The sequence below is a fragment of the Oncorhynchus masou genome, chromosome 13 (assembly GCF_036934945.1).
Source record: "Oncorhynchus masou masou isolate Uvic2021 chromosome 13, UVic_Omas_1.1, whole genome shotgun sequence".
Classification (NCBI taxonomy): Eukaryota; Metazoa; Chordata; class Actinopteri; order Salmoniformes; family Salmonidae; genus Oncorhynchus; species Oncorhynchus masou.
In genome coordinates, this window is record NC_088224.1 from 71,468,374 (window position 1) to 71,494,483 (window position 26,110).

General features: G+C 43.8%; 1 protein-coding gene across 1 annotated transcript in view; it reads left to right on the forward strand.

Moving 5' to 3' along the window:
* The window catches only part of LOC135552994 (cell adhesion molecule DSCAM-like), a 135,223-nt gene that overhangs the window by 65,818 nt on the left and 43,295 nt on the right, over positions 1-26,110 (forward strand). The window lies entirely within an intron of this gene.

Sequence of the window (26,110 nt, forward strand, 5' to 3'; positions counted from 1 at the left end):
TACTACCCTCTCCACTACTGTCCCATAGATGTGGATAGAGGGGTGCTCCTTCTGCTGTTTCCTGAAGTCCACAATCATCTCCTTTGTTTTGTTGACGTTGAGTGTGAGGTTATTTTCCTGACACCACACTCCGAAGGCCCTCACCTCCTCCCTATAGGCCGTCTCGTCGTTGTTGGTAATCAAGCCTACCACTGTAGTGTCGTCCGCAAACTTGATGATTGAGTTGGGGGCGTGCATGGCCATGCAGTCGTGGGCGAACAGGGAGTACAGGAGAGGGCTCAAAACGCACCCTTGTGGGGCCCCAGTGTTGAGGATCAGCGGGGTGGAGATGTTGTTACCTACCCTCACCACCTGGGGCGGCCCGTCAGGAAGTCCAGTACCCAGTTGCACAGGGCGGGGTCGAGACCCAGGGTCTCGAGCTTGATGACGAGTTTGGAGGGTACTATGGTGTTAAATGCTGAGCTGTCGTCGATGAACATCATTCTCACATAGGTATTCCTCTTGTCCAGATGGGTTGGGGCAGTGTGCAGTGTGGTTGAGATTGCGTCGTCTGTGGTCCTTTTTGGGCGGTAAGTAAATTGGAGTGGGTCTAGGGTGTCAGGTAGGATGGAGGTGATATGGTCCTTGACTAGTCTCTCAAAGCACCTCGTGATGATGTTGTCGTTTAGCTCAGTTACCCTAGCTTTCTTGGGAACAGGGACAATGGTGGTCCTCTTGAAGCATGTGGGACCAGCAGACTGGGATAAGGATTGATTGAATATGTCCGTAATCACTCCAGCCAGCTGGTCTGCGCATGCTCTGAGGACGCGGCTGGGGATGCCGTCTGGGCCAGCAGCCTTGAGAGGGTTAATTAACACGTTTAAATGTTTTACTCACGTCGGCTGCAGTGAAGGAGGGTCTGCAGGTTTGGGTTGCAGGCTGTGTCAGTGGCACTCTATTGTCCTCAAAGCGGGCAAAAAAGTTATTTAGTCTGCCTGGGAGCAAGACATCCTGGTCCGTGACGGGGCTGGTTTTCGTTTTGTAATCCCTGATTGACTGTAGACCCTGCCACATACCTCTTGTGCCTGAGCCGTTGAATTGTGACTCTACTTTGTCTCTATACTGACGCTTAGCTTGTTTGATTGCCTTGCGGAGGGAATAGCTACACTGTTTGTATTCCGTCATGTTTCCGGTCACCTTGCCCTGGTTAAAAGCAGTGGTTCACGCTTTCAGTTTCACACGAATGCTGCCATCAATCCACGGTTTCTGTTTTGGGAATGTTGTAATCGTTGCTATGGGAACTACATCGTCAATGCACTTTCTAATGAACTCGCTCACCAAATCAGAGTTTTCGTCAATGTTGTTGTTGGAAGCAATGCAGAACATATCCCAATCCACGTGATCGAAGCAGTCTTGAAGCGTGGAATCAGATTGGTCGGACCAGCGTTGAACAGACCTGAGCGCGGGAGCTTCTTGTTTTAGTTTCTGTTTGTAGGCAGGGAGCAACAAAATGGAGTCAGACAGCTGTACATTTGATTGGTAACAGAATAAATAGCAAAAGAATAACTGCACAATAAATAATGCTGTAATTAAAAATTGTACACGGTAGGCTACTACCCCTTTAAGAGCTAGAATATATTTTGTACCCCTTGTTGTGATTTTCACCAAATATATTGTTTTCTCACACTATACAAACCCCAAAATCAATAAACATCTTATGAAGATCGTTTAGCCTATAGATCACATATTGCAAACAAATAATCTGAACTAAACCCTCCACACATTTTGGAATTTCTGTCCGCCCTTGACAATCACTAATCAATATCCAAAAACAGCACACATTTTTTTGCCCGAACCTGCAGATCATCCTCTTCTCTCTTATGTGGCACCAACATGATGGTTTATGGCAAGGGAAACGGTGTTGCAGTAGTCTAGTGTGTGGTGCAGGAATAATAACAAGTGAATCTGGGGATCTTCGCATTCACATTGCCCTAAAAAAGGGAACCGGAATTCAAGCGAACCAAACTTGGGCCACCTATCTGAGTTCACAGAAATTGTCTGAAAGGGACCAAATGTGAAAACATCCTATAGGGCCCCTCTCCGTTGAGCTTTCAATATCCTCTTATGACGGTTTCATACTGTAACCCAGAGAGGCGTTCTGCCTGCATGGCTGCTGAATGTGTCCACATGTGACCTTTGGTTAATGTCACATGTCACTGGCTTTCATGTCACCCCAACACAACATGACAGGGCTTTTTTCCAACCCCTATTTCCCTTCCCTGAAACAGAGGCATCGTCATAGATATTTTAGTGTAGAGCAGGCAAGGTGGGCCACATTAATTACCCCTGTGAGTGACCTGGATGGAAGGGCAGTCACCTGAAAAGGAGAGGCAGGGCAGGGTGGTGGGGTGTAGGAGTGGGGTTCCCCAAGGGCAAGGAGGTGCTAGACGTGTGAGTGTAAAATGTATGGAATCAGCATGCTAAGGTGTTCTGAAAACCCACATTTGGTGTATTTAATTGATTTGAGGTTTTGATGTCATGTGTTTTCTAGATACACATCAGTTTAAAAATCTTTCTGAGTATTCCTTTCGAAAAATGCTCACATCCCAGTCAAATCTCACACACAAAAGAGAAAAAGCTTGAGGATTATGACCGTATCAGTACGGTGTTGTGAGGAATGACAGAACAGGGGATACTGCAGGATGGGCAGTGTCGGGCTCCATCCCAAATGGTACGCTATTCCCTATATTGAGTACTACTTTTGGCAAGGGCTCATTTGGGACGAAGCCTCAGACAGAGACAGGGCCCTAAGATGGACGTGCCCCGGGCCCTAAGATGGACGTGCCCCGGGCCCCTGGCTGCAGGTAGTTTTTAATGAGCTCAGCCTTACAAAACCATATGTGTCATCTGATTACTGTAGCTCTGCTGCATCCTCCGTCTCGCCCTCTTTCGTTCACTCTCTTTTACTCTCGTTTTGGATGCTTAATTGGAGTCATTGTCTGAACGGACACTTGGTTATATTGGGAAATTTACATTTTGTTGTTGTTCAGTATTAGATAATAGATTTGATAGTTTTTATTTATTCATTTTTAGGGGGTAGATACAGGTATATTTTTTTGCTGTTGGCTAAACGTGTCAAAAGTGGGACAAGCAATGTGTGCTATTTAGGTGTAATCTAGTCAGATACAGAAGTTGTCCTCAGTATTCTAACACAACAATATCACAGTTGTCGTGTCTTTGGCTATGCCGGATTAAGTGATATGACATGCTATTGTATAAAATAATTTCTTCGTAATTAATATTACTTGATTGAGCTAATCCTTTAAATGTCATTAACTAGAGAGTCGGGCACCACGAAATAATATTTATAGAGCTGTTATCTTCCGAATAAACTCTTAAAGACCTAGTAATATTTTACATCAATAGCAGTCAATATTAATCGTCATCTTAATTCAGTCTCATCTGAAAGTTGTAAATTCTTGGTTATCTGCATGAACCATGGCTAACAAGTTGATTCAGCAATACAATATTGGGTTTAATTATTTATTTACTAAATAACTAACTAATCACACAGAATTACACATACACATATTTAAATCATAACTTGATTACAAATGACATCATAAAGGAAAACGTCCCTAGTGGGCGGAACAGATATGACAGCTGGTTACACAAAAGAAAAGGGTCTGGGTTTGAGTGAAAGAGCATGAAGACTGAGGAACAAAAGGCGAAGCTGTGCTATTGTAAATACAGCATATTATGCATTCTAAATGACCACCCAGTTGGAAAAGGAAAATGCAATAAATATTTACTCTGAGCTGCGCTTCGGTAGGTTGGTGGTAGATGGAAGGCCGTGTTGCCCAACCGAGTCCTTTGAAGAATGTCTTTGCTGGTAATTGAATACGTTGTAGTAACGTCGTTGTGTGGTAGACGGGATACTCTGTCTGTTCCTTCCTAACCCTCGTTTGCAGCGGCTGTTGCTAACTCAACGGCTAAGAGGCATCACTTCTGTAGTGAATAAGAGTTCAACGTTCATACCATTCGCAACCAAAGCTCATGCTGATGTTGGCTTCATTCTGTAGTTATTATCTGAACCATTCTGACATCGGACCATCGTCCTCACTTCCTTCGGAACAGGAGGTTATATTTTTGTCAGGGGCTTATATAGGAAGGGAGAGGAGGGCGTGTTTGAAAAGTTTTATAGCCCATGTCCCTTCACAGGGGCAGGCTATTGATTGAGCAGAGCCCTACCTTATGAAAACCCAAATCTCACATTTTAGAAGCTAAAATCACATTTCATCCCATCACAAATAATTTCATATTCAAACATTTAAATTGAACAACAATTCCATGTGAATCTGATAACTCTGATGTGTAGACTTTCCACCGTAGAGTTTATGTCATCTTATCATTGATAAGAATGTCTCAGATGACAACCGAACTGACATCATATTCATTAAATACCACCGCATATGTTCAATTGGTCAGATTACCAGAATATAGTTCATTTCCCCCACCTTCTGATGTTCCCAGAATCTCTATGTTAACCAAAGGGTTTGCAAATGTAACATCAGTAGGGTAGAGAGAGGAAAAGGGGGGGGAAGAGGTATTTATGACTGTCATATACCTACCCCCAGGCCAACGTCATGACACAGTCATACTTCAGTATTGAAGTATGATTGTGTAGGATACCTGACGAGACTATGTCGGCGAGTGGATATACTGCCTCTACCGTTCTATTGGCGAATGTGCAATCACTGGAGAATAAACTGGACAAGCTCCGTTCAAGTTCTTCAGATCAATGTTTCTCCGAGTCGTGGCTCAAAAAGGACATGGAAAATATAAATTAAGCTATTTTTTCTAAACATCGGCAGGACAGAACGGCAATGTCGGGTAAACTCAAGGGGGGTGGTGTGTCTCTTTCTTAACAAAGCTGGTCTCTAATATTAAGGAAGTCTCTATGTTCTGCTCGCCTGAGCTAGAATACCTCATAAGAAGCTGTAGACCATACTATTTACCAAGAGAGTTGTCATATATATTTTACCACCACAAAACGATGCTGGCACTAAGACAGCACTCAACAAGCTATATATGGCCATAAGCAAGCAACAAAAATTTCACCCAGAGGCGGCACTCCTAGTTGCTGGTGATTGTAATGCAGGAACTGAAATCATTTTACCTAATTTCTACCAGAATGTCACCTGTGCAACTAGATCACCTTTACTCCACACACAGAGACGCATAAAAAGCTCTCTCTTGCTTACAAGCAAAAACTCAAACAGGAAGTACCAGAAGTACTCAACATGGAAGTGGTCCGACGAAGCTGATGCTAAGCTACAGGACTGTAGCTTAGACACCCTGGACTCACTTCAATCTATATTGCACTCCACACTGCCCTTTCCCATCCGGACAAAAGTTCAACACCATTGTGCCCTCCAAGCTCATCACTAAGCTAAGGACCCTGGGACTGAACACCTCCCTCTGCAACTGGATCCTGGACTTTCTGATGGGCTGCCCCCAGGTGTTGAGGGTAGACAACAACACATCCGCCACACTGACCCTTAACATGCTTAGTCCCCTCCCGTACTCCCTGTTCACCCATCACCCACAACTGGGTGGCCTCACACAACTCCAACACCATCATTAAGTTGTCTGACGAGACGACGGTGGTAGGCCTGATCATTGACGACAATGAGACAGCCTGTAGGGAGGAGGTCATGGACCTGGCAGTGTGGCACCAGGACAACTATCTCTCCTTGTACATTCCCTTGTTATTTTATTGTGTTACCCTTTCCTTTTTTTGGGTAAGTGCTCATAAACATTTCAAGGTTAAATCTATACCTGTTGTATGTGGAGCATGTGACAATTAATATTTGATTCACTGACCATACACCATGGATAATTTATGAAAGGCATTGTCAATATTTTTGATGGCTTTTTTTCTCTAATTCATGTTTTCATGTGGGCTTCGTGCTTTGTTTCATGCTAAACTATTTTCCAAGCTGATACTAACCAGGCCAATGTGTAGCACTGACTGCTCAAGTCAGCATGCAGCAGCTCTCAATCATGATGGGGGACTGCTTGAAACACAGCTCCCTGGGGAATAATGGTTATTTTGCGTGTGTGTGCATGCGTGTGTGTACTGCACAGTGCAGTATTTGACTTGATTATTTGAGGGGGATGGGGCGCTTGCTGGAAGTGAGGGAGAGGCAACAGTTGCCCTGACAACATCAGTAGCTGTCAACACCTCTGTCTTAATAGTGACAAATGGTATTTATTACATCAGTGTTAATTTCCTCCCATCTCCTTCAGATGAAGATACTTAGCCTGCACTGATCAAATTATGTCAGCATAATTACTAAGAACAGACCCTATTAAAAGCCAGAGCTTCAGATTAGAGTGTCGAGTCTCATGGTTAGGCCTATCATTCAGCTGCATTTCTGGGAGGCTGATGTAGACAACCCCTATACTAATGTCCTTAAGTCGAGAACTCTACTCACTCAGACAGAAATACTGTAGGAGGACAGGCTAGGGGGTAATAGACATAAGGCTCAATTCAATGGAACTGCACTTCAGTATTTACAGTACATAGGAGGAGCTTTTGACGTGATGCTCAGACTGCTGTCCTTGGCTCTGGTTAGGCCACATGGAAGTGAACAAAGGAAAGATGGTGGTGTGTCCTGTGTCCTGAGTTGAGGGGTTTCTTGGTGGTGGTTTCTTGCTCCTTTGCTCTGAGTTTGGATGGTCCCTCGTGGGCTGCTCCTTTGGGTTGTGTTACTCTGGGTTGGGTTACTCTGTCTGCTGGCTCTTCCTTTGAGTTGCAGAGGCTGTGGTCTAAATTGTCTTCTCCTTATTTCCTTGAGGAAGGTTAGCTTAAATGTACCGTTGAGGCCACACTAACTCTTTAAAGAGTAAGTCTCAGAAGGAGAGAATGGGCTCTTCCGTCGTATTTTTTTAAAATTTCACCTTTATTTAATTGACCAGGTCGGCCAGTTGAGAACAAGTTCTCATTTACAACTGTGACCTGGCCAATATAAAGCAAAGCAGTGCGACAAAAACAACAACACAGAGTTACACATGGGATTAACAAACGTACAGTAAAAAAGACAATAGAAACATCTATGTACAGTGTGTGCAAATGTAGTAAGGTTAGGGAGGTAAGGCAATAAATAGGCTGTAGTGGCGAAATAATACAATTTAGCAATTAAACACTGGAGTGATAGATGTGCAGATTATGATGTGCAAGTAGAGATACTGGGGTGCAAAAGAGAAACAATAACAAAAATAACAATATGAGGATGAGGTAGTTGGGTGTGCTATTTACAGATGGGCTGTGTACAGGTACGGTGATCGGTAAGCTGCTCTGACAGCTGATGCTTAAAGTTAGTGAGGGAGATATAAGTCTCCAGCTTCAGTGATTTTTGCAATTCGTTCCAGTCATTGGCAGCAGAGAACTGGAAGGAAAGGCAGCTAAAGGAGGTGTTGGCTTTGGGGATGACCAGTGAAATATACCTGCTGGAGCGTGAGTTATGGGTGGGTGTTGTTATGGAGACCAGTGATCTGAGATGAGGCAGGGCTTTAACCTGGCAAAGATTTAGATGACCTGGAGCCAGTGGGTTTACAGGTACTATTCCCTAAAAGGTACTTTTTCCCTAACTTATCAGTTCACTACTTCTTGCCATTAAAGGCAAAGGTCCAGGACCTGTGGTCTGCCTACTGAACAAGGAGGTTCTTCTCCCTCCTCGATAGAGATCCAGCTTGAGAGGTCCAGCTTGAGAGGTCTAGCAGGATAAGAGGCTAAGCGAGTGAGGGGGAGACGTCAGAGTCCTTTTGTAGTCCTGTGAGGTCACATAGTATCACACTCAGGTGTGAAGGGCCACTTTATGACCCTTTGTCTTAGGGAGAGAGAAAGAGAGAGTGCTAATTTGATATAGAGCAGACCTAACCCACTCTATGATATTAGTCAAAACAGGACACTTTTACATATGGCTATAAATGAATAAGGACATTATCTCAAAAGAGAAAAATGTCCTTGTGTGCTACCTATATCTCCCCAATAGAATCCCCATACTTTAACAATAACAGCTTCTCCATCCTAGAGGGGGAGAAAAACAATTTCCAGGCTCAAGGACATGTACTAGTCTGTGGCAAAATAAATGCCAGAACTGGACAAGAACCCGACACCCTCCGCACACAGGGGGAAAAACAACTATCTGGAGGTGACAGCATTCCTTCCCCCATATACCCCCCCTAGACACAACTACGACAACATAACCAACAGAAATGGGTCACAATTCCTGCAGCTCTGTCGCATGTTGGGTATGTACATAGTTAATGCTAGGCTTCGAGGGGACACCTATGGTAGGTACACCTATAGCTTATCTCTTGGCAGTAGTACTGTAGACTACTTTATCACTGACCTCAATCCAGAGTCTCTTAGAGCGTTCAGTCAGTCCACTAACACCCCTATTAAATCACAGCAAAATCACACTCTACTTGAACAGATCTATGGTCAATCATGAGGCGTCAAAGCCAAAGGAACTGAATGATATTAAGAAATTCTAGCGATGGAAGGAAAATTGTGTGGAAATCTACCAAAAAACAATTAGGCAACAACAAATTCAATCCCTTCTAGACAATTTCCTGGACAAAAGGTTTGACTGTAATAGTGAAGGTGTAAACTTGGCATTAGAAAACCTAAACAGTATATTTTATCTCTCGGCTTCCCTATCAAATCCCAAAATTTGAACAACAATGACAAATGGTTTGCAAAAACCTAAGAAAGAAATTGAGAAACCTATTCAACCAAAAAAGAGGAAACCTGAGCCTACATCTTCACTATGGTGAATCATTAAAACAATAAGGAATTACACTACGGAAAAAGAAGGAACAGCATGTCAGAAATCAGCTCAATTTAATTGAAGAATCCATAGAACCTAACCACTTCTGGGAAAATTGGAAAACTCTAAACAAACAACAACACAAATAGTTATCTATCCTGTCCTGCAGGTGTGATGTTCGGATGTACTGATCCTGTGCAGGTTTCGTTACACATGGTCTGCCACTGCGAAGACGATCAGCTGTCCGTCCTGTCTCCCTGTAGCTCTATCTTAGGCGTCTCACAGTACGGACATTGCACTTTATTGCCCTGGCCACATCTGCAGTCCTCATGCCTCCTTGCAGCATGCCTAAGGCACGTTCATGTAGATGAGCAGGAACCCTGGGCATCTTTCTTTTGTTGTTTTTCAGAGTCAGTAGAAAGGCCTCTTTAGTGTCCTAAGTCTTCATAACTGTGACCTTAATTGCCTACCGTCTGTAAGCTGTTAGTGTCTTAAAGACCGTTCCACAGGTGCATGTTCATAATTGTTTATGGTTCATTGAACAAGCATGGGAAACAGTGTTTAAACCCTTTACAATTAAGATATGTAAGGTTATTTGGATTTTTATGAATTATCTTTGAAAGACATGGTCCTGAAAAAGGGACGTTTCTTTTTTTGCTGAGTTAACAAATCTTAGAATCAACTATTAAAGACTACCAAATCCCACTGGATTCTCCAATTACATTGAGTGAACTACAGGACAAAATACAAACCCTCCAACCCAAAAAGGCCTGTGGGGTTGATGGTATCCTAAATGAAATGATCAAATATACCGACCACAAATTCCAATTGGCTATACTTAAACTCTATAACATCATCCTCAGCTCTTGCATCTTCCCCAATATTTGGAACCAAGGACTGATTACCCCAATCCACAAAAGTGGAGACAAATTTGACCCCAATAACTACCGGGGGATATGCATCAACAGCAACTCTCGGAAAATCCTCTGCATCATTAACAGCAGACTCGTACATTTCCTCAGCGAAAACAATGTACTAATGTCAAACTGGCTTACGATATTATCGTACGACAGACACCAGTCTCACAAGTCCTCAACTGGCAGCTTCATTAAATAGTACCCGCAAAAAAAACTCCGGGATGCTGGCCTTCTAGGCAGAGTTGCAAAGAAAAAAGCCCTATCTCAGACTGGCCAATAAAAAGAAAAGATTTAAATGGGCAAAAGTACACAGACACTGGACAGAGGAGCTCTGCCTAGAAGGCCAGCATCCCGGAGTCGCCGCTTCACTGTTGATGTTGAGACTGGTGTTTTGCGGGTACTATATAATGAGGCTGCCAGTTGAGGACTTGTGAGGCGTCTGTTTCTCAAACTAGACACTCTAATGTACTTGTCCTCTTGCTCAGTTATGCATCGGGGCCTCCCACTCCTCTTTCTATTCTGGTTAGAGCCAGTTTGTGCTGTTCTGTGAAGGGAGTAGACCATACCGTTGTACGACATCTTCAGTTTCTTGGCAATTTCTCACATGGGATAGCCTTAATTTCGCAGAACAAGAATAGACTGACGAGATTCAGAAGAAAGTGCTTTGTTTCTGGCCATTTTGAGCCTGCAATCGAACGCACAAATGTTGATGCTCCAGATACTCAACTAGTCTAAAGAAGGCCATATTTATTGCTTCTTTAATCACAACGACAGTTTTCAGCTGTGCTAACATAATTGCAAAAGGGTTTTCTAGTGATCAATTAGCCTTTTAAAATGATCAACTTGGACTAGCTAACACAATGTGCCATTGGAACAGAGGAGTGATGGTTGCTGATAATGGGCCTCTAGATATTTCATTAAAAATCAGCCCTTTCCAGCTACAATAGTCATTAACATTGACAATGTCTAGACTGTATTTCTGATTAGTTTGATGTTTTTTATTGGACAAAAAAATAGCTTCTCCCTAAAAAACAAGGACATTTCTAAGTGACCCCAAAATTTTGAACGGTAGTGTGTATTTCAACAAATTGGCTGTAGCACCCGGCGTCACCCTACTAGATTCTGAAGTCAAATGTCTACTGTTTGCTGATGATCTGATTCTTCTGTCCCAAACCAAGGATGGCCTACAGCAGCACCTAGAACTTCTGCACATATTCTGTCAGACTTGGGCCCTGACAGTAAATCCCAATAAGACAAAAATAATAGTGATCCAAAAAAGGTCCAGTTGCCAGGACAATGAATACAAATTCCATCTAGACACCGTTGCCCTAGAGCACACCAAAAATTCTATACATACCTCGGCCTAAATATTAGTACCACATTAACTTCCACAAAGCTTCCACGATCTGAGAGACAAGGCAAGAAGGGCCTTCTATGCCATCAAAAGGAACATAAAATTTGACATACCAATTAGGATCTGGCTAAAAATACTTGAATCCGGAACCCATTGCCCTTTATGGTTGTGAGGTTCTCTCACCAACCAAGAATTCACAAAATGAGACTAACACCAAATTGAGTCACTGCATGCAGAATTCTGCCCAAAAATCCTGTATACAACGTAAAACACCAAATAATGCATGCAGAGCAGAATTAGGCCGATACCTAATGCTATAAATTAGAATGCTATTTGGCCCTACACAGAGTACACAGCGGTAGAATACCTGACCCAAAATGAAGGACGTCTTTGACTATATGCCGACTCAGTGAGCATAGCCTTGCTATTGAGATAGGCCGCCGAAGGCAGACCTGGCTCTCAAGAGAAGACAGGCTATGTGCTCACTGCCCACAAAATGAGGTGAAAAATCAGCTGCACTTCCTAACCTCCGGCCAAATGTATGGCCATATTGGAGACACATATTTCCCTCAGATTACACAGACCCACAAAGAATTTGAAAACAAATCCAATTTTGATAAACTCCCTTATCTATTGGGTGAAATACCACAGTGTGCCATCACAGCATCAATATTTGTGACCTGTTGCCACAAGAGCAGGGCAACCAGTGAAGAACAAACACCACTGTAAATACAACACATATTTATGTTGATTTATTTTCCCTTTTGTACTTTAACTTTTTGCACATCCCTACAACACTGTATATAGACATAATATGACATTTGAAATGTCTTTATTCTTTTGGAAACATATGTTTCCCATGCCAATAAAGCCCCTTAAATTGAAATTGAATTGAGAGAGAGCTTGGAGGAACTCAGTAGTCCATAACAGTTCAGCATTATAGACAGACAGTAAAAGGATGATCAACATTGTTCAACATATAACATTAAAACGACATGACGCTACAGGATGAACATTTCTATGGCAGGTTCAATTTAATTCCAGCCTCACTTTAGTTTTCTGAAATAGAGAGCTTAAACCGAGCTTTAAAATAACTTGAATTACCATAAGCAATTCCAGCGGCTTAATATATGTGGGTTTGGTGTTGCCAATAGCTCAATGGAGAATACTGTTGTTTGTCTCTTGTTGGCGACTGCATGGAGAGGGAAGGAAATTCACAAATTAGTGTTGTCTGATGGAAATGTGTGAATTGCTGTTGTTAAGCTGCTGCAATAATGAGGTTATGATGGCAGACTACTCATGGCACATTATTTAGCCTAGAGCCTGTATAAACTCACAGAACAGTTGGTTGGTGAAAATGGTGCTAAATTGAATAACTTTACAATCTGTGGACATTCGACATTGTCAAATATACATTTAGTGCCAGTGGAAGAGTTTCCAGCTGTGGTGTTAGTTAGCTGGTTTAATGTGACACATACAGAGGTTCCTGTGGCATTGGCTGTCCTCTCTCTTGTAGCTTACACAGAATGTGGTTCTCAGATACAAAGACACTGCAGACTAGAGGTAATAATTTGACGGACAGAAGTGTGAATGTTGTTGTCTCTGGCTGGAGCAAGCACAGGCCTTTGTCTTCCCAGTTGATTGGTTTTGCTTGCAGTGTGCTGTCTGTTTGTGCTGCAGCTAGCATTAACCAGCCCATCAGGCATCTCTCAGGGATATTTAACTGCAATGAAAAAGATTACCCCCACATACAAATATCCCACCCCACAGCTAAAATCCCACCATAGATCTATAGTCGCCTCTCCAACCATGTGCAGTCCACAGCAACAACCACTGTTAATCCAGGAACCTTTTCTCATTGTTGGCTAGAGGTGCTCATACAAGGAGCCAGCTGTAGTAGAGTACATCTAAGGGTGGCCAGCCAGCCAGTCGCTCTCTGCACTATACTGACCTTGGCTTCTGGTTGCATGGAAGCAGCATGGAGCCTCTGTTGTTGTCAGAGCAGAGGGAAGAAAGAAAGAAAATAGATTTTTGAATACCTTTCATCAGGCCAGGAGTCAGAGAGAAAGAATAGCACTCCCTCATTATACAGTATCGTGTGGAGATGAGAGCGGTTGGTTGGTGCGTGGTCGTGGAATGGCACGGCGGGAGAACACCTCCACAATGGCACCAGGTATGCAGACAGCACATGGAGGGAAGTTGGATTAATTATACATGCAAGTACAATACAGTAGCTCCCTGCCTGCCTGGCGTCTCTGTGCCCAGCCGGTCTCAGACTAAAGGCTTGCACACATCGCACCGAATGTGGATCTACCATTCGCCTGACGATTGTTCAGCGTGCTGTTTCAGGGACCACCTGCTGTAGACGTCAAACTGCCAACATTTTTCATGCGTTTCTACATGTAAAATCGCTGCGCAATCAGTTTGCAAATTACATTCAGACGTGCTAAGTACTCTTGGCTAGCAAACGCTATTGGTCTGTCTGAGCCCTAAGGCTGTGTGTTTATAGGATCTAAAGTACCGAAGAACTCAGGTCCCAGAGGTTATGCAGACTGGAGCTCTGGTGTTCTTGATGAGGCTAGTATAGTTCAATAATCTCCTGTATAGGCCTTGTATTACTTAGAAGGGTTAAAGACTCGTTGACATCACAACTTGAAGAGGGAGTTTGAAATACTAACAAGCTGCATTTAACCTTTTGATGAATCAATTATTGTTGTATAAAACAGGTTCATTTAGGAAAACCATTGTTGTTTGTGCTAAAGTACTGTACAGGTCATTCTATACTCAACTACTGTACACTGTTCATACGTGTTAGTGGCTACCTGCATTTTTTTATCGGCTCCTTCACAATCCAAACTAGGTTTTTAATTGCCGTCTGTCTTTCATCATGTAGAGAGCAAGGCTGGGAGGTCAACCTCTTCAAGAGTCTACTGGGATATGTGCTAATAGTGCTCACGGAAATGTTTTGGATAATTGTATAATCGAGCCATAATTGGTACTATATCAGATCTTCTATAGCACATGCTTTTATTTGCTACTTTGAGAGGTTTTCTTCTGTAAAGTACTGTGCATACATTCTATACAGTATGCTATTTCAGATAAAATCCTTCAGATATAGTCCTGAATCACAGGTTCAAACCAATGCTTTAATGAAAACTAAAGGTATTTGGATAAAGGTTAACTCCATATGATTTATTCAAATGACATATTTCACGTGTAAGATTTGTGTTTAAATATGCATAGTTCATCTCATGGCAGCTGGGCATTTTTTGCATGGATTGATTCAACCCAGCTGAATGATTTATGATGAATGAAAAGGCATCTTTAATTTACTGAGGAGAGGTAAATAACACCAGCCACTCACTGCAAAATGGAGGACGCTTTCTTTACAGGCCAATCACAACAAGCCATCAAATAATTCCTCTAAAATCCCTTCTTGATTTTACAGGTCTTTGATCTTTGAGGGGGTTAGGGTTGAGTGATGGATAAAATGAGTTACTATGTGGCCTTAAGGGGTGTTTTGATGTAGCACAAAGAGGAAGAGGGGAGATGGTGACACGCTTCATCGCCCTTACACACACATTCATTATTGACGCCCCACAGTGTACCGCGTCCCTACCCTACTCTACCCGTGGGTCGGTGTGGTGTGTCTGGGCCAGCTGTCTAGTGGGCTGGGTTCTGTGTACTGGAACAGATAGGATTATTTTATTGACCCTGCAGGTACAGGGTTCCCCCTCACCTCTACAGGCTGGCTAGCAAACCCTTCTAAACTCAAATAACCCTAGTCAGCTCACATACACTACATGTAGATGAATAGGGAGAGAGGACCGAAAGAGGACCAAGAGAGGACCGAGAGAGGACCGAGAGAGGTGGAAAGGAGGAGAAAGTGAAAAGAGGGACTGAGAGGTGGCTAAAGGAGAGGAAGGTCCAGAGAGAGGGCTTGGTGTGTTTTATATTGTCCAGGGTGTGAGGGTGTGGTGAATGTAGCCTACATACACTACGACAGCCATGATGGAGCCATGTGGTCAGCCAGCTGGGTGTCCATGCAGCCACCCAGCAGCGCTACAGGCTGAGGAGGAGAGGAGCTCCCTGGCTCCTGTCCCTGCATGGTGAGGTCAGAAGCCCAGTAAGACTCAGAACATGCCGTCAGAACAGAACACCCTGTCCAGGAGGACACGGAGAGAGTGTGGAGGAGCAGGCAGAGCCCAGATCTCTGTCTGAACAATGTCCATATAATACCACACCTATTTCCAATAGATTTTTCACCCTGTAAAATACTACTTTGAGTAAAAGTCTAAAACTATTTGGTTTTAAATATACTTAAGTATCAAAAGTAAATGTAATTGCTAAAGTATCAAAAGTAATAGTATAAGTAATTTCTTATTCCTTATATTAAGCCAACCAGATGGCACAATTTTCTTGTTTTTTATTTATTTAGCCAGGTGCACACTCCAACATTCAGACATCATTTACAAATAAAGCATTTGTCTATAGTGAGTCCGTCAGATCAGAGGCAGTAGGGATGACCAGGGATGTTCTCTTGCAAAGTATGTGAGTTGGACAATTTCCCTGTGATGCTAAGCATTCAAAAAGTAATTAGTACTTTTATGTGTCAGTGAAAATGCACAGAGTAAAAAGTTATTGGAGTAAGTTATATGGAGTAAAACATTATTTTCTTTAGGAATGTAGTGAAGTAAAAGTAAAAGTTGTCAAAATATAAATAGCAAAATAAAGTATAGATACAATTTGTTTTTTGAGTGGTACTTAAAGTCATTGTACTACACCATTGCCCACTGGGCACACACTGGTTGAATTTCAATGAAATTTTGTTGATCCAACGTGAAATAGACGTTGAATTGACATCTGTGCCCAGTGGGAAGCCACATGGCAAGAATGATCCTATCCATAGTTTCTCTATTGAACTGGGAAACACAGTCTATATCACCAGAGGATCCAGAACCCCCTCCCCTTAAAAAGGACACACATTCTCATCTGTAAGTTGTGCCTTATTTAGCATTCTAAGTATGAGAGTCAGGAGAAATTTGATTTGTCGGGGCAAAGTGATGGTGACTGTGTGTTTCTGGAGAATGGAGGGAGAGCCAGCTCCTTCAGATCAGCAGGGCTGGGAAGGGAACGTGTGGAGCTGAGCTGGGCTGGGAAGGGAACGTGTGGCGCTGAGCTGGGCTGGGCTGGGAAGGAAACGTGTGAAGCTGGGCTGGGCTGGGAAGGGAACGTGTGACGCTGAGCTGAGCTGAGCTGGGCTGGGCTGGGAAGGGAATGTGTGGAGCTGAGCTGGACAGGGCTGGGCTGGGAAGGGAACATGTAGAGCTGAGCAAGGCTGGGCTGGGAAGGGAACGTGTGAAGCTGGGCTGAACTGGGCTGGACTGGGAAGGGAACGTGTGAAGCTGGGCTGAGCTGGTCTGGAAAAGGCTGGGAAGGGAACGTGTGGAGCTGGTCTAGGCTGAGCTGGGCTGGGCTGGGCTGGGAAGGGAACGTGTGACGTGTGACGCTGAGCTGAGCTGGGCTGGGCTGGGAAGGGAATGTATGGAGCTGAGCTGGACAGGGCTGGCCTGGGAAGGGAACATGTAGAGCTGAGCAAGGCTGGGCTGGGAAGGGAACGTGTGAAGCTGGGCTGAGCTGGGCTGGACTGGGAAGGGAACGTGTGAAGCTGGGCTGAGCTGGTCTGGGAAAGGCTGGGAAGGGAACGTGTGGAGCTGGTCTGGGCTGAGCTGAGCTGGGAAGGGAACGTGTGACGCTGAGCTGAGCTGGGCTGGGCTGGGAAGGGAATGTATGGAGCTGAGCTGGACAGGGCTGGCCTGGGAAGGGAACATGTAGAGCTGAGCAAGGCTGGGCTGGGAAGGGAACGTGTGAAGCTGGGCTGAGCTGGGCTGGACTGGGAAGGGAACGTGTGAAGCTGGGCTGAGCTGGTCTGGGAAAGGCTGGGAAGGGAACGTGTGGAGCTGGTCTGGGAAGGGCTGGGAAGGGAACGTGTGGAGCTGGGCTGAGCTGGGCTGGGAAGGGAACGTGTGAAGCTGTGCTGGGCTGGGCAGAGTTGGGCTGGGAAGGGAAGGGAATGTGTGAAGCTGGGCTGGGCTGAGCTGAGCTGAGCTGGGCTGGGAAGGGAACGTGTGGAGCTGGGCTGGGCTGTGCTGGGAAGAGAACCTGAGAAGATGGGCTGAGCTGGGCTGGGTTGGGCTGGGATGGGAACGTGTGGAGCTGGGCTGGGCTGGGCTGGGCAGGGTTGGGCTGGGAAGGGAAGGGAATGTGTGAAGCTGGGCTGGGCTGGACTGGGAAGGGAACGTGTGAAGCTGGGCTGAGCTGGTCTGGGAAAGGCTGGGAAGGGAACGCGTGGAGCTGGTCTGGGAAGGGAACGTGTGGAGCTGGGCTGAGCTGGGCTGGGAAGGGAACGTGTGAAGCTGTGCTGGGCTGGGCAGGGTTGGGCTGGGAAGGGAAGGGAATGTGTGAAGCTGGGCTGGGCTGAGCTGAGCTGAGCTGAGATGGGCTGGGAAGGGAACGTGTGGAGCTGGGCAGGGCTGTGCTGGGAAGAGAACCTGGGCAGGGCTGGACTGGGAACGTGTGGAGCTGGGCTGGGCTGGACTGGGAAGGGAATGTGTGGAGCTGGGCTGAGCAGGGCTGGGCTGTTTGCCTTCATCACAAACATCAGGCTGCCCGTTTCAATGACTTCGCCTCAGGTTCAGAAGCTTAATGTATACCTGCATATACACTGAGTGTGCAAAGCATTAAGGACACCCTCTTTTCATGACATAGACTGACCAGGTGAATCCAGGTGAAAGCTATTACCCCTTATTGATGTCAACTCCACTTCAATCAGTGTAAATGAAGGGTAGGAGACAGGTTAAAGAAGGATTTTTAAGCCTTGGGACAGTTGAGACAGATTGTGTATGTGTGCCATTCAGAGAGTGAAGTGTCGTTGAATGGGGTATGGTAGTAGGTGCCACTAGTTGGTGTCAAGAACTATTTTGAAGGGGGGGGGTGTATAAGAATACTCTGTGTATAATAGTACTGTATGTCTGGAGGATCTGTTACAGACTAACATTGATAGAAGAACAGGGCCAGAATATCTCTGAGTGCTGTGAAATCAGAAGCCAGATAGTGGAGAAGGAGTCCGAGGCAAGGAGAGACTAATAGAAAAAAGAGCGAGATAGGAGAGAGAAAGACAATAGATTTTCTTTCATTTTGATTTTCTGCTGCAGTCTGCTGAGCCCCTGTCTTCTCTCTAGCATCCCCTCTTCCTGCTCTTCAGTCTGTCATAACACAATAACAGAGGTCTGACAGCTTCAAAGACACTGGATGAACATGGAGGTGCTTGGGGAGAAAATTGCTGCAGAACACAGGCAGCTCAGTGGCAAGAGAGAAAAAAACATTTTGTCTCACTCAAGATGGATTCCACTCTGAGATTGCAGGGTACCAAAGACAGAATCAAAATGGAGAACTCGAAAGGAAAAAAATAAAGGCTTTTTAGACATAATTGCTTTTGGTCTATGTTGGTGATATCAAATACTCTGATACAAATCACACAATTGTATATGTTCACTTTGATTGCACAATGTATTGTGCAATCAATATTGAATATTGAAGAAATAAATCATACATATCATTTATGAATATCAATATGAAAGAGATCTAATTTTGCTACAGGGGTTATTATTGATGTACCTGTTCTCTTCAAACTTAAAAGAAACGCCTGGCAATAATAAGGACATGCACACACACCTCTCTCTCTCCCTCCCTCTACGGATCTCACTGCTGGTTGCCCGTCTCACACAATTGCATTGAAACCAGGAGCTAGAAGCTCCTTCAGGATATCAAATCCATGGACTCTGGTGTCTATTCTAACTAGGTCAACTTTTACATAAGCTGCAGACTCTTTCTCCCTCTCCTCTCTCTTGATATTTTTACTACCAATCTACACTACATTTACACACTACCAATCTATACCAATCCCCATTATGACAAAGCAAAAACAGATTTTTTTTAAATGTTTGCAAATGCATTACAAATAAAAAACAGAAATATCACATTTACACAAGTATTCAGGCCCTTTACTCAGTACTTTGTTGAAACGCCTTTGGCAGCGATTACAGCCACGAGTCTTCTTGGGTATGACGCTACAAGTTTGGCACACCTGTATTTAGGGAGTTTCTCTCATTCTTCTTTGCAGATAATCTCAAGATCTGTCAGGTTGGATGGGGAGTGTCGCTGCACAGCTATTTTCAGGTCTCTCCAGAGATGTTTGATCGGGTTCAAGTCTGGGCTCTGGCTGGACCACTCAAAGACATTCAGAGACTTGTCCCGTAGCCACTCCTATATTGTCTTGACTGTGTGCTTAAGGTCGTTGTCCTGTTGTCAGGTGAACCTTCGCCTTAGTCTGAGGTCCTGAGCACCCTGGAGCATGTTTTCATGAAGGATCTCTCTGTACTTTGCTCGGTTAATGTTTCCTCGATCCTGTGTAGTCTCCCAGTCCCTGCCAGTGAAAAACGTCCCCTCAGCATGGTGCTGCTGCCACCACCATGCTTCACTATAGGGATGGTGCCAGGCTTCCTCCAGGCATGACGCTTTGCATTCAGACCAAAGAGTTCAATCTTGGTTTCATCAGACCAGAGAATCTTGTTTCTCATGGTCTGAGAGTCTTTAGGTGCCTTTTAGAAAACTTGAAGCGGGCTGTCATGTGCCTTTTACTGAGGAGTGGCTTCACTCTGGTCACTCTTCCATAAAGGCCTGATTGGTGGAGTGCTGCAGAGATGGTTGTCCTTCTGGAATGTTCTCCCATCTCCACACAGGAACTCTGGAGCTCTGTCAGAGTGACCATCGGGTTCTTGGTCATCTCCCTGACCCAGGCCCTTCTCCTCTGATTGCTCAGTTTGGCCGGGCAACCAGCTCTAGAAAGAGTCTTGGTGGTTCCACACTTCTTCCATTTACAGTTGAAGTCGGAAGTTCACATATATCTTAACCAAATACATTTAAACTCAGTTTTTCACAATTCCTGACATTTAATCATTTAAAAAATGACCTGTCTTAGGTCAGTTAGGATCACCACTTTATTTTAAGAATGGGAAATGTCAGAATAATAGTAGAGGGAATTATTTATTTCAGCTTTTATTTCTTTCATCACATTCCCATTGGATCAGAAGTGTACATACACTCAATTAGTATTTGGTAGCATTGCATTTAAATGGTTTAACTTGGGTCAAACATTTTGGGTAGTCTTCCACAAGCTTCCCACAATAAGTTGGGTGAATTTTGGCCGATTCCTCCTGACAGAACTGGTGTAACTGAGTCAGGTTTGTAGGCCTCCTTGCTCACACACACTTTTTCAGTTCTGCCCACAAATTTTCTATAGGATTGAGGTCAGGACTTTGTGTTGGCCACTCCAGTACCTTGACTTTGTTGTCCTTAAGCCATTTTACCACAACTTTGGAAGTATGCTTGGGGTCATTGTTCATTTGGAAGGCCCATTTGCGACCAAGCTTTAACTTCCTGACTGATGTTTTGAGATGTTGCTTCAATATATCCACATAATTCTTCTCCTCATGATGCCATCTATTTTGTGAAGTGCACCAGACCCTACTGCAGCAAAGCACCCCCACAACAATGGATGGTGTTCTTTGGCTTGCAAGCCTCCCCCTTTTTCCTCCAAACATAACGATGGTCATTATGGCCAAACAGACCAGAGGACATTTCTCCAAAAAGTACGATCTTTGTCCCCATGTGCAGTTGCAAACCGTAGTCTGGCATTTTTGTGGTGGTTTTGGAGCAGTGGCTTCTTCCTTGCTGAGCAGCCTTTCAGGTTGTGTTGATATCGGACTCGTTTTACTGTGGATATAGATACTTTTGTACCTGTTTCCTCCAGCATCTTCACAAGGCTCGTACTGTTAGGTGACCCAAACTGGGACATGCTTAACACCCCAAGCTGTCCTACAATCTAAGCTAGATCCCCTCAATCTCACACAAATTATCAATGAACCTACAAGGTACAACCCCAAATCCGTTAACACGGGCACCCTCATAGATATCATCCTGACCAACCTGCCCTCTAAATATACCTCTGATCTCTTCAACCAGGATCTCAGCAATCACTGCCTCATTGCCTGCGTCCGTAATTGGTCTGCGGTCAAACGACCACCACTCATCACTGTCAAACGCTCCCTAAACACTTCAGCGAGCAGGTCTTTCTAATCGACCTGGTCCGGGTATCCTGGAAGGATATTGACCTCATTCCGTCATTACAGGATGCCTGGTTATTCTTTAAAAGTGCTTTCCTCACCATCTTAAACAAGCATGCCCCATTCAAAAAAAATTGAACCAGGAACAGATATAGCCCTTGGTTCACTCCAGACCTGACTGCCCTTGACCAGCACAAAAACATCCTGTAGCATACCGCATTAGCATTGAACAGCCCCTGCAATATGCAACTTTTCAGGGAAGTTAGGAAACGATATCCACAGGCAGTGAGGAAAGCAAAGGCTTTTTCAAACAGAAATTTGCATCCTGTAGCACAAACTCCAAAAAGTTCTGGGACACTGTAAAGTCTATGGAGAATAGGAGCACCTCCTCCCAGCTGCCCACTGCACTGAGGCTAGGAAACACTGTCACCACCGATAAATCCACGATAATTGAGAATTTCAATAAGCATTTTTCTACAGCTGGCCATACTTTCCACCTGGCTACCCCTACCCCGGTCTACAGCCCTGCACCACCCACAGCAACTTGCCCGAGCCTCCCCCATTTCTCCTTCACCCAAATCCAGATAGCTGATGTTCTGAAAGAGTTGCAAAATCTGGACCCCTACAAATCAGCTGGGCTAGACAATCTGGACCCTCTCTTTCTAAAATTATCCTCCGCAATTGTTGCAACCCCTATTACTAGCCTGTTCAACCTCTCTTTCATATTGTCTGAGATCCCCAAAGATTGGAAAGCTGCCTCGGTCATCCTCCTCTTCAAAGGGGGAGACACTCTAGACCCAAACTGTCTTCCCCGCTATGCAATCTGCATTCCGAGCTGGTCTTGGGTACGCCTCAGCCACGCTCAAGGTCCTAAACAATATCATAACCGCCATCGATAAGAGACAATGCTGTGCAGTCGTATTCATCGACCTGGCCAAGGCTTTTGACTCTGTTAATCATCACATTCTTATCGGCAGACTCAACCGCCTTGGTTTCTCAAATGACTGCCTCGCCTGGTTCATCAACTACTTCTCAGATAGAGATCAGTGTATCGAATCGGAGGGCATGTTGTCCGGACGTCTTGCAGTCTCTATGGTGGTGCCACAGGGTTCAATTCTCGGGCCGACTTTTTTCTCTGTATACATCAATGATGTCTCTCTTGCTGCTGGTATTTCTCTGATCCACCTCTACGCAGACGACACCATTCTGTATACTTCTGGCCTTTCTTTGGACACTGTGTTAACTAACCTCCAGACAAGCTTCAATGCCATACAACTCTCATTCCATGGCCTCCAACTGCTCTTAAATGCAAGTAAAACTAAATGCATGCTCTTCAACCGATCGCTGCCCGCACCAGCCTGGCATCACTACTCTGGACGGTTCTGACTTAGAATATGTGGACAATTACAAATACCTAGGTGTCTGGTTAGACTGTAATCTCTCCTTCCAGACTCACATTAAGCATCTCCAAACAAAAATTAAATCTAGAATCGGCTTTCTATTTCGCAACAAAGCGTCCTTCACTCATGCTGCCAAACATACCCTCGTAAAACTGACTATCCTACCAATCCTTGACTTCGGCGATGTCATTTACAAAATAGCCTCCAACACTCTACTCAGCAAATTGGATGCAGTCTATCACAGTGCCATCGGTTTAATCACCAAAGCCCCATATACTACCTACCACTGTAACCTGTATGTTCTCGTTGGCTGGCCCTCGCTTCATATTCATCGCCAAACCCACTGGATCCAGGTCATCTATAAGTCTTTGCTAGCCTCTAGTGACTCCCCATCCCGCATGCGGGAGCGTAATCATCGCCTGACACTAATTAGCATAACGCAACGGACATAAATATCCCTAGAAAATATTCCTATTCATGAAAATCACAAATTAAATATATTGAGACACAGCTTAGCCTTTTGTTAATCACGCTGTCATCTCAGATTTTCAAAATATGCTTTACAGCCAAAGCTAGACAAGCATTTGTGTAAGTTTATCGATAGCCTAGCATAGCATTTTGTCCAGCTAGCAGCAGGTAACTTGGTCACGAAATCAGAAAAGCAATCAAATTAAATAGTTTACCTTTGATGAGCTTCGGATGTTTTCACTCACGAGACTGCCAGTTAGATAGCAAAAGTTCCTTTTTTCAAAAAATATTATTTTTGTAGGCGAAATAACTCCGTTTGTTCTTCACGTTTGGCTGAGAAATCGCCTGGAAATTGCAGTCACGAAAACGGCGAATAATATTCCAAATTAGCTCCATAATATCGACAGAAACATGGCAAACTTTGTTTATAATCAATCCTCAAGGTGTTTTTCAAATATCTATTTGATAATATATCCATCGGGACAATTAGTTTTTCAGTAGGACCGATTGGAGTAATGGCTACCTCTGTATTTTATGCGAGAATCTCTCTGGCAGCATCAGGTGACCACTTGCGCAATGTAGCCGCTTACGGGTATTCTTCAACATAAATGCGTAAAACTACGTCACAATACTGTAGACACCTTCGGGAATACGGAGAAAGAGTAATCTGGTTGATAGCCCATTCACTGCTCAATAGGGACTCATTGGAACTCAGCGCTTTCAAAACATGGGGCACTTCCGGATTGGATTTTTCTCAGGCTTTCGCCTGCAACATCAGTTCTGTTATACTCACAGACAATATTTTTACAGTTTTGGAATCTTTAGCCTAAACTCTATCCTATGCTGTCAATTATATGCATATTCTAGCATCTTGTCCTGACAAAATATCCCGTTTACTACGGGAATGTTTTTTTTTCAAAAATGAAAATACTGTCCCCGAGTCACAACAGGCTAGGTAAACCCCGTCTTATCTCAGCTCACTGGTCATCATAGCAGCACCCACCCATAGCACAGGCTCCAGCAGGTATATTTCACTGGTCAACCCCAAAGCCAATTCCTCCTTTGACTGCCTTTTCTTCCAGTTCTCTGCTGCCAATGACTGGAACGAATTGCAAAAATCACTGAAGCTGGAGACCTCACTAACTTTAAGCATCAGGTGTCAAAGCAACTCACAGATCATTGCACCTGTACATAGCCCATCCGTAAATAGCCCATGCAACTACCTCATCCCCATATTGTTATATATTTGTTTTGCTCCTTTGCACCCCAGTATCTCTGCTTGCACATTCATCTTCTGCACATCTATCACTCCAGGGTTAATTGCTAAATTGTAATTACTTCACCACTACGGCCTATTTTTCGCCGTACCTCTCTAATCTTACCTCATTTGCACACGCTGTATATACTTTTTAAAATGTTGTGTTATTGACAGTACGTTTGTTTATTCCATGTGTAACTCTGTGCTGTTGTTTGTGTCGCACTGCTTTGCTTTATCTTGGCCAGGTGGCAGTTGCAAATGAGAACTTGTTCTCAACTGGCCTACCTGTTGTTCTGGGATTGATTTGCAATTTTCGCACCAAAGTACGTTAATCTCTAGGAGACAGAACGCGTCTCCTTCCTGAGTGGTATGACGGCTGCGTGGTCCCATGGTGTTTATTCTTGCGTACTATTGTTTGTACAGATGAACGTGGTACCTTCAGGCATTTAGAAATTGCTCCCATGGATGAACCAGACTTGTGGAGGTCTACAATGTTTTGGCTGATTTCTTTTGATTTTCCCATGATGGTCAAGCAAAGAGGCACTGAATTTGAGAGTAGGCCTTGAAATACATCCACAGGTACACCTCCAATTGACTCAAATCATGTCAATTAACCTATCAGAAGCTTCTAAAGCCATTACATAATTTTTGGGAATTTTCCAAGCTGTTTAAATGAACAGTCAACTTAGTGTATGTCACTTTATGACCCACTGGAATTGTGAATAAGTTCAATTATCTGTCTGTAAACAATTGTTGGAAAAATTACTTGTGTCAAGCACAAAGTACATGTTCTCACCGACTTGCCAAAACTATAATTTGTTAACAAGAAATTTGTAGAGTGGTTGAAAAACGAGTTTTAATGACTCCAACCTAAGTGTATATAAACTTCCGACTTCAGCTGTAAGTATGATGGAGGCCACTGTGTTCTTGGGGACCTTCAATGCTGCAGACATTTTTTGGTACCTTTCCCCAGATCCATGCCTCAACACAATCCTGCCTCGGAGCTCTACGAACAATTCCTTCGACCTCCTATCTTGGTTTCTGACATGCACTGTCATCTGTGGGATCTTATATAGACAGGTGTATGTCTTTCCAAATTATGTCCAATCAATTGAATTTACCACATTTGGACTCCAATCAAGTTGTAGAAACATCTCAAGGATGATCAATGGAAACAGGATGCACCTTAGCTCAATTTCTAGTCTCATGGCAAAGGGTCTGAATACTTATGTAAAAAAGGTATCTGTTTTTTATGTTTTATAAATTCACAGAAATGTCTAAAAACCTTTTTTCGCTTTGTCATAATGGTGTATTGTCTGTAGATTGATGAGGATTTTTTTTAAATCCATTTGATAAAAAAGCTGTAACGTAACAAAATGTGGAAAAGGTCAAGGGGTCTGAATACTTTCTGTAGGCACTGTATTTGTAATGATTACTTAATATAAACAATAGATATTGAATTAATGATTAAATATGCCCATATTACATTTAGGTTTTTCCGGTCCTTTTGTATATTTGACCAATTAGTGACTTTGTAAAAAAAACACATACTGTTCCTATGCTTGACTTGTCATTGATTCTCTGTACATTTCAGGCCACATGGGGCCTGTAAGCATGACGTTTTACAGTCTATTTTGATCAGGCTTTATCTAAAGACATCCTCCTCGTTGTCAGAGACAAGGCACAGCCCTGCTACTATAGCTGGTTTTA